The sequence below is a fragment of the Cygnus atratus genome, chromosome 11 (genome assembly GCF_013377495.2).
Source record: "Cygnus atratus isolate AKBS03 ecotype Queensland, Australia chromosome 11, CAtr_DNAZoo_HiC_assembly, whole genome shotgun sequence".
In the NCBI taxonomy this organism is placed as follows: Eukaryota; Metazoa; Chordata; class Aves; order Anseriformes; family Anatidae; genus Cygnus; species Cygnus atratus.
Window position 1 is genome coordinate 7,648,279 of NC_066372.1, and position 10,209 is coordinate 7,658,487.

The window sequence follows — 10,209 nt, forward strand, 5'->3', positions numbered from 1 at the left end:
CCGTAATTATTCATTCTGAGGTCTAAAGCAGTGACGGGATTTACTAAGGGTAGAGCTCAGCTCCTTGGAGGGGCTGTTGCACTCTGTGACACAAATCCCAACCAAATTTAGATAAATGACACTGGCAGCCTTGGAGGTAGATCCTAGATATTCATGGCTCTCTGTCCCCCGAAAAGGCTACTTACAGATTCAAACTCTTTGTAGCAGAAAACCCAAATGTTCTGCTGTGAAAATACAGTCTGTGACCCACCCCAGCTAAAAACCCAGACCCCAAAAAAAGTCTATTACTAGCTTACTCGTGTAATATTGCCCCACAGAGCAATAGTAAAGAAAATGCATTTTTACCCAGGAAGTCTGAAGTTTCTCTGCTTTCGTACCCGTAAATGCACTGGCTAATCTTTTGCCTAAAACCAGTCAAACTCTGCTATGAATCAGCAGTTTCTTTGTCAACAAGACCACCTTTGCAAATAAACGTCACCAGGAGAAGGATAAACTATAAACATATTTTCAAGCATTCTTTAAACATGTAATACATGCTAGCTACAGAGTGCTGTGTAAGAAATAAAAAGTTGATCAGATACCTCAGAATACACTCAATTCAGAAACGTCCTTTAACTACTCCTAAGCAGATCTGCCACTCTGCACAACAGGAGGAGAAAAAAACAGACACTAAGCAGCACTCCTCAACATGCTAACATGCCCCCACACCCACATACTTATGTTAACCACAGCATGAACACAAACCTTATCATTAACTGCACGTTTTTTATGGCTTGCAGGCTCCACCAGCAACCAAGGGCTGTACAACTCTCAAGGAATTTCTTAGGTTTGCAAATGTTTAATATTTTAAAGTTATGTATACTTCAATATTAAGTTCATAAAAGCACAAGGTTTTCTTGTTTTGTTTGTCAAGTCCTAACGGAGCCCACCAAACCATCTTGCAATATGGACAGTCTAGCCTTGCAGTTTGACTACATGCAGACGTATCCATCCTTTCCCACAGAGGCTCACAGATACCAGAATCTAAGACAACACAACAGAGACATTATGCAGTCAGTCTCCAGACTGGGACCTCAGGTTCTAGGAACATGACAAGAATCGAGGGAACAAATTAGTAGTAGGGTGTTCTAAATTAACAACCTTCCTACCATTTCAGAATGTATATTTAAGTTTAAATGATGACTATAATACAGACTCTTGTAATCAAAGTACCTAATTCCCTACAATGCTTTGAAAACCCTTTGCCATGTAACTTGTAATCATTTCTGTTGAAACAGCATGCTGCCAACTAAAGGGGGTGGGGAGTAAGAGAAGCAGCAAGAGAGAAGGATACCCAGTTTAGCATACCCAGCCTTCATAAAGGTTTCATCCCACAGAGCACTGCTAATGTCCCAAAGGATCATTGCAATTCCTATTTCTGAATTCTCATATTTAGATAGTTCATTAGGTAGCAACTGTTAAAATAATCTTGATAGAAAGTGTGTTGCACCGCTTTAAAGGTTTATTATATTTCTACTCATCATTTTCTTATTTCAAATTCAGGACTTGACATTCCACTTCATGTCACTAGCACATTTTGACAGCATAGTTTTTCCCCACCAAACCAGGTGTTTCTCAAGGTTAGCTGAATGCTAAACCAGTACTCAAATACATAAATGGACAGCTAAGACATACCTTCAATAGACACAATATGCCTGTGAAGTTTTCACATTTCAGACCTTCTAGGCTGGTTCAGTCTCAGAATACCATGTGACAATGATCCATGATAACCCTCTGCTAAAAACATCTGTGAAAACTTGTCTATATATTCTCCCGTGTTGTGTAAAAACACAGTAAAAATACTCCCCTCTTTCTGTACATGATGAACCCATTCAACAAGTTGAGTATGTCTTAAAACGTCTAATGTTGAAGGATATAAAAAAAGAGGAACAAGCTCTACATTTTCCCTGACATTGCCTATGGATGTCACTAGAAATCAGTCACCTCATCTGAGAGTCAAGCTATCATTAAATGGAAAGATAATGTAGCAATTCCATCCTTTGGAAATTGAAGAGGTTCCCAAAACTCTTTTGGGCACCCTGAGGACACATCAGAGGAAAGACAGCCCACCAGACATCTGCAGCTATATATTAACAGGGAAAAAAATAACAAAAAAGCTGGTAAGGTTCCTTCATAGGAGAACTCACACACAGACCAAGAAAACTTGAATCACAGCCCCTCAGTGGGCAACATTATTTGTCCTGTCCCCCCACCTTGCCCAGGGAGATTAAGCAGAAATCTTCAAATCCTACAGATTTCTAGAGTTAAGCAGATAATTCCCCTGATTAAAGGATTTTCATTTCCAAGGCAGTCTCAATCTTAGCTTCAAAGTGTAGAAGGAGGCCCCAAGAAAGCCCCTAAGATCATGGAAATTTCAAGGGACAGGAAACCATACACAGTACCTCCGTTAGCTCTGTGCTACCACCTCTGTTAAAAGGGAAGCAATCCCTCCCTACAACTGTATGTCTCTCAAGTCCCAGTCCCCTGGCTTTCCGTCTTCCAAGCTTTGCTTGGACTAAGGCAGATTTCTAGTGTTCAGCTCCACAAGACCCATTTTTCCATCAATGATTCCCTATTATTACATTATTTATCAGTTTTAAACGCATCACTTGGTACTCCCATCAAATGCACTTTTAATCTTGGACAATAATGAGAAAGGTATGATAATGAAAAAACCATCTACAATTCTATCTACACTATCTAGTCTTTCTTTTTCTAAAACTGTTACTAATGCTCCCTTATTTTTAGGGACCACATTTAACTCTTTATTCTCTTCCAGTCCAGACATTATACCAGGACTATGACCAATTTCCCTGACGCTATTTTTGCATTATCTTTTTTTGGAATGCAGTGCCTAGGACAAGACTTAACACTCAGCATTACACTATGGTATGTATCTAGGGATTGTTCTTAACCACTTCTCCACAATACAGGATAACTAGGGATCATTACATAAAATTGGATTTATATATGAAACATGTCACTTAACTGTGTTTTGCTTTAACTGCTTCTTTTTCCAGCAGACATTGCTAACATTGGCATGTCTTTCTGTTGTCATGGCAATGAGAGGAGTCTATATGTTTCTGGATGTGAGTCAAATCATTTTATACAGAAACAGGCCAACAATTAGGAGAATAAATAATGGTTTGTTCACTGGTGGCACTGAAACAATGGTTTAAGGGGGCAAAAAAAAGGAAAGAGTCCAAACCAACAATATAAGACACTGAACATATTCTCCTTGATTAGACACAGGACATCAAACTGCTACTAGTGACCCCATCTTGCAATTAAGTCTGTGTGGGTAGAACTTTGTCAGTTTGAAGCATTACTGAAATCAGTGATTTGCCTGTGCAGTTATGTAACGAGAGCAGGACTGAGATTTGTCCAAATAAATGTTGCTCTTATTGTTCAGAAATACACAGGAAGAGTCTCCTATTATAGACTCATCTCAATAAGGGAAGGTCATGAAACAATCATTTCTCTGTGAGGGCTCATTCGCAGACAAGACAGACATTTCTTGGCCATTGAATTCACAATTTGCACAAGGCAAAAGAAAAAAAAACTACAGTTGAGTTTACCAATCAGAAGGCAAGGGGAGGAAGATGTCAGTCACTGATCAGGTGTGGAAGAAGCAGTTACAAAGAACATGAAATATGAAAAGAATAAGAAACATGACTAAAGCCAGCCTACACCAATCTATCAAGTGTCCAGAAAAACTGACTAAACTAAAAATACCAGTCACCTGTGTCTTCTATATGTTACTCATCGCAATGCTTGCTCTTTTCCTGTGGATCCAAGATATATGAGGGAGGCTGTTATTAGAACACTTAGCCTGTGTGGGCATGCCAAATGTGGAGGCATTGATATATATGCATCTGCATCACTCAGTAATTTCATCTGACTCATATTTTGGAGTGGCAGTTCTTCTGCACAGCACTTCCTGTTCATTCCAAGCTGAGCCATACGAACTGCTATTTGTTAGAAAGTAATCTACAGCCACATCCTCGTGGCCAGCTGGCGCTTACCCCAAAACAAATCCATCACTGCCACACAGTCAGCACTTTTCAGAGCTCAGGGTTGCAGGCGGCTGTGTCACTTCCCTTATTATCCCGTGGATCCTAACACACTGTGAAATACAGAGTAGGAGCCAGTCTGAAGTAACCTCAGGTTTCAGATCCAATTCCATCTAACACCATCTCTTCCCTTCTTTACTTAGTTGGCACATTTTTCAAACTGTTACAAGCCAGTCTTTGGGAAACACTGTTCTGCACCTCAAAAACGTCTCCACCAGGCCACAGTAAGAAACTTATCAGAACAAATGGGAAAAACACATAGGAAAAAGGAGGAGTTTGCACTGGAAGATAATGGATGAGGATGTAAAGGGGGATATAAAAGGATTATACCTGAACAATTGAGTGATATTAAAATTTGTACACAAGACAAATTCCAAGCTAATCTATGCACGTGTACGCAGCATTTTCAGTATAGGTAGCAGAAGTTTTATTAGAATTTTAAACAGGTTAGTAACTCAAATCAGCTCCATATGACAGCATCCAGTGCACAGCCAAAACGTAGCTTAAATACTATGTGATAATAATTCTAGGCATAAAGACACTAGAAAAGAGTTAAACAGTAAATGACTCATGGTCAAAGTACCATTCATAGGATTGCCTCTCCCCAGCTGTGTTCTTATCAGTTGTTCACAATGTCTCTAGGGCCTTATAAATGAGTTTTGTTTCACTTTCTTTTTAAGAACCACTGTTGCACAACACTACAATTGTCTTAACTTCATATCCCTTTAGCAATACAGTTAAGAAAAAGAACAGCACTTGTTACAATTGCTTCCCCTCCCCTCCTCTTCCTGTTGTCTTCCTGCTCAAGTGACCAAGGCAAACTGAGACCTCTGGATGGAAAGGAGGCAAAGTAGAAATGAGCTCTAACGTCACCTTTGTGCTTACTACTGGAGTCACGCAGATGCAAACAGACAGACTACTTGTCCCTTTGCATTCAAAGCAAAGAGGTTATCCAGCTATCATGGCCCTGGAGCAACAGAAGCAAACAGACTGGTTAGTCTTGGCAGGACGCTGGGGGTGTACTGGAAGACTGCCAAATATAGTACGCAAGAGATGTGTGCCTGTACACATTAACTTAATGCACAGTAAACTGATGGCTGTTCCAAAAAGGAATAGCCACAGCATTTCACAAGTTAATATTTACTAAGACTTGCATCACTCAAAACTGGAATCAGTAGCAAAATAAAATTCAAACTGTTCCTAGCCAACACTAGAATTCAGTTTTGTTTCAAGAAAATCCTAGAGGGTGAAAAATGTAAGGAAGAATTAAACTTTACATAGTCATAACCACAGCACCAATCCAGGGTCCATACTCATAAGGAGGAAAGAAAGAGTAGTACCTTAATTAGTCTATCCACAGGGCTTGGGTTAGGCAGAAAGCTCCCCACACACACACCTAAAGGCCATCTGACCCATCTAACCTTGATTAAGTCTCCTACCAATTTATTCCTCCTTGAAATGGGTAAAATGTCCCTACTTGGATGTATAATTTGCCTTGAAAATCACCTTTTTCCAACAAATGCAAAATATTATTATGCTTTACCATAATTCTTTCATGCAAGGTCCTGTGCATGATTTCTTTCAGCAAGAGGTCATATAGTTTTTGTGAGAACATAGCATAATTTTTTATAAAAATAATATTAACCCCAGGAAAAGAAGTACTTATACTTGTGACTGTTTTGTTTTTCTTCTCAGAATACTCGTGCATACAGGTGGTAAAGCTATCCTCAAAAGTACAAACATTCAAAGGTTAGTTTTGTCAACACCTGGGTAATCACACCACATGAAACCTGAACACCTGAAAGATACTTTAACATATCTTGTCCAAACACCATATTCTATAACATTGGTTACCATTCTTAAAAATGACAATGTATTTTCTTTAGATCATTCCTCATATTAAAAAAAAAAATGTTCCAAATATTACTCTACTTCCCTTCCAGAACTCCCTTCAGAACTTGAGCAACAAAACCAATTCATTTTTACCTGTTTATCATCTTTTGAAGCTGACAGATATGTCACTTCCTCACTCATGCTCCATTCCACCAATTCACTAAACCATTTTTTTTTCCTAACAGTAATTCACTCAGTTCCCTTTTTTATTTTTTGACTCTTCTTTGGTTTCTGTCAGTTCATTGGTATTTTTCTAGTGTTTAATGGGAAGTAAATATTCTAACTGCTGTCTGGAAGCTGCACAATGAGGAATTTTCATCTTTCTGCTGTCGTGAATGAATGACCACTGTGTAAGGCTAAAAGCAGTTTTTCTCTTCCCATTGTTTTCATGTTTCCTCTCATTCATTTTTTTTCCCAGGAAGCACCACGAGCACATGTAATACCCTCCCAAACTTTTCATTTTGAGATCTGAAAACGTTTTCCAAGAAGGAATCATCTTTCCTATACATGGGGAAAACACAAGGTATAAAGAAAATAATTCTCTCTTTCCAGCATGTCTAACATAGCCTGCCTTTCACCTCAGCACATTACCCAATACTCTGCTTTTGCAAGAAAACCCCTGTTTATGCTGGTCTTTTTAGAATAAGATTGGTTCAAGCACTGCTTTTTTTCTGTTCCACATGGCTTCCCTAGCTGCTGCTACCACAATACCATGTTGTTGCTGGGCAAAGAAAGTGCCTGCTCATAGAGAGCAGACATGGAGATATAAAGGTCACCTTCACAACGAAGAGTGGAAAGAAATCTTTTACATGGAGCACTGTCAATACGCGCATTTCAGAAAATTAAAAAAAGAGCCCGAGTCAGATGAAACAACTTTTCCAAGACTAATCTGGAGTTTCAGGGTTTAACTCAGAGCAGAGCCAGCACAAATTCCATCTCCACAACTCAATACCAGGCTTTAACCCAAAAGCCCAGAGGTGCTTCTCACATGTGCCTAATTGGTATGTGCCATAAAGTCCTGAAATTTACAGGAGCAACCCACAGACATTTTCCTCTTTGCCATGGTTGATTGGGCCCTAAATCATCCAGAAAAGAGATAAATCAAAACAGTTACATTGTACAACACTAATAAACTGTTCATCCAATTAACAAGTTAGTGAAAGACTAATACAGGTCTGCTGATTAGGGGTAACCTTGTCTGTCACAATTTACTTATACTGTTAAATGACTAGGATTGATGCAATTTGCATTAGTAGCGGCACTTCTTTCTATCATCTGTTCTTGTACAACTGGTTAAAAACACATTGCTCTCTTTACAACTGCATTTACTTACAACGCCCCTGTGCTTCTGCTCACACACACACCCAAAAAAAAAACAACACCCAAAACCCAACCAACCCTAGAATCAAACAGACAACAATCTGAAGACAAGACAAACATTAGTGTGTACAACTTGAGGACACAAGTTCACTTGGTCTGTTTAAACATTAAAAAAAACAAAACACACTGCTTTTCTGAAATCAGTGATAGAGCTACCAGCAACGATTTCTAATTTGTCTTGTATGATGTGAATTACAAAATTAACTCAAGCCTGAACAATCATCCAGCTGAGAAAGGTCAGGAACTGAGATGGAAACCTGTCTATTGCTTCTCAAAAATGAGATAAAGAGCTTTTTATGAATTTATTTTAATAAAGTGTTTCTGGTCTTCTGTGTTATGGATGAACAACAAATGCATGTTTGGATGGTTCATAGTGACGGGTCCAGGACAGAAAAGGCCAATAGTGCAATTTCCTGTAGATGTGCTTTGGAAGAGAAGAATACATGCTCTGAAAGACATGTTCCGTCCACTTAGCTGGAGATGCTGAATTGCACTACCTCATCATGATGAGCAGCACTTTTTGAAGGATACAACCAGAGAGCAGACAGTCCGCCTGGCTATGGGAGAGCTGTAAGTACAACGAGGAAGAGGAGAGAAGGCAATGAATAGTATCAAACTCCTGCAGGCAGTCTAGTTGATGGCCAAGATAATTTTTCCCCAATTCATCTAAAAGTGAAAAAGCCAGTAAAATCCTATCAAACATTTTGAAGTAGATATAGCAAGCAACGGGAGATTTTTTTTTTCTTTAGTTGTATCTTCTCTTGTAAGGAGATGTGCTTTCCTGGTCTCACATTCAGGATGTGGTGTAACTAATCCCCATGCCCAAACGCTGCACTGAGGGGCAAGCATGTGGCTGACTATGCTCCATTTCATCCTCCTCCTTGCCTCCCTCAAACCCACCGGTAAGCAGCAGCTGATTACTGAACAGGTTTTTCTTGCTGTTATTTTTAATTCCCTCAAGCTGCCTATTTTTCTTCCTTGCCAAGCAGTAGGAGTAATTTAGCTCCTGAAAGGTCTTAAATAGCTGCTGGATGCTGCTGGTCAGGATGCAGGTCCAGAAGGTGCTGTCCTGTCACCATGTGGGGCAAGGTGCACAGTGCCATGCCCAGGCACTACAGCCTGCCCACCAGGCAACAGACTGTAAAGCAGGCAGGCCAGACCCAGCCCGTCCGCACAGCCTAAGTGCCCAGTTGAACATGCCTACATGCCATTCCATGGGCTAGCTGCATACTGGTCACTGGCCCTACTTCTTACCCACTTCTTCCACTTCCAGGAGGTTTCAGAGTCACATTTCTGAAGAATATGTAAGGTCCAAAGGGAACTATTTCTCATACCAATTTGTCCTTCGATTCATGGAGACAAGCTGCTCATTTCAGGGGGTTTCAGCTACTCTTAAATTTCCCCACTTCAGTTCAGACTGAAATCTCAAAGAAAACACTGGCGGGATCAGTCCTAAAACCAGAGCTGCTGTTTTATCTTCATTGCCAGTCTCCTTTTACCAGATCTCACCAGCAGCTACAACAATGTACATTTAGTCAATGCAGGTCAATAGCTCCCATCAGACCAGTACAGCTTCAGTGGAAGGCCTGATTCAATACAAACTGAATGCGAGTAGAATATGATCTAAATTTTATGTGATGTTTGGTTTTAAATATTGCTATAAATGTAAAAGCAATTACAATGAAAAATAAAAAGAATGTACATATTCCACAATGAAAAACACAAAAACAGACAGGAGCTGGTAAAACTGTTTGAAATATTATCAAAAAGCTAAGAAAGAAAAGAGCAAGACATTCACAAAGAAAAAAAATGTAGCCAAGAACAATTATCCCATGTATTTTTCCCCTCCAACTTCCAAGCCTGTAAAACGAAAGACTCATTACTGAAATAGCAAAAATGTAAACACCAGGAGTACACAAATTCAGTCAAACCCCATCCTACATTTCCTTCTGAATTTTCTCCAAATGCAATATCTCTAAATAGGTAGTGTTAAATCAATTTAATTATGTGATCACACAGAAAATAGAATTAAAAACCTTACACTCCTCTTCCCAGGAACAGAATTGAACTACTGCACAAACGTTACTTTTAGTAGTTTCCTAGTGTTTTTTTTGTTTTGTTTTTTAACAAAACCTTGGAATTACTCTAACAAAACAAAGTAAGAAAGAACAAAAGAAACCAGTTCTGCTTCAAAGTAGGTCTACTATATATACAAGTAGGTCTACTATACAGAGATGTTTGGCTAGATGAACAGAAAGTTCTGCCCACTGAACAGAAAGGGCTTCAAAGGGCGCCTGGTTCAGTAAGGCAGGGTCCCGAGGAACAGTCCAGATAATCTACACATTTAGCATGGGATGTAAGTTATCTCCATCTGAACACCCAGGACACCATTCTCATACATGGAATATTAACAAATCAATAATAAAAAATCTGGTGTATTAACTCATAGGTGTGGATTTATTTATTTTTTTTCCAAATTTGAATAACTTGGTGAAAAACAGAATTCTCCTTCCAACCCATTTCCCTAGAACATTTGGTATACCTTTTCCTAAGGTGAGATTTCCCTAGCAAATAAGTGTCAGTCTTCAAGACGTGGTTCCTCCAGTGTTCCAACAGTTCAAAACACCATTTTGAAGTTTCCCTTAAATGGCATCACCTGAAGAAACATGTAGGTATTCTCAAGCCCTCGACCTTGAGGAAATCGGCATGACATAAGAATTGGCTATACTGCCTTTTACATTCAAACTTGAAGAGTTCTGCCAGCTAAAATTGCAGTTTTGATCAGTCTCTGAAAAAAAGAGTTGTAACAAACGTAACAGAAATA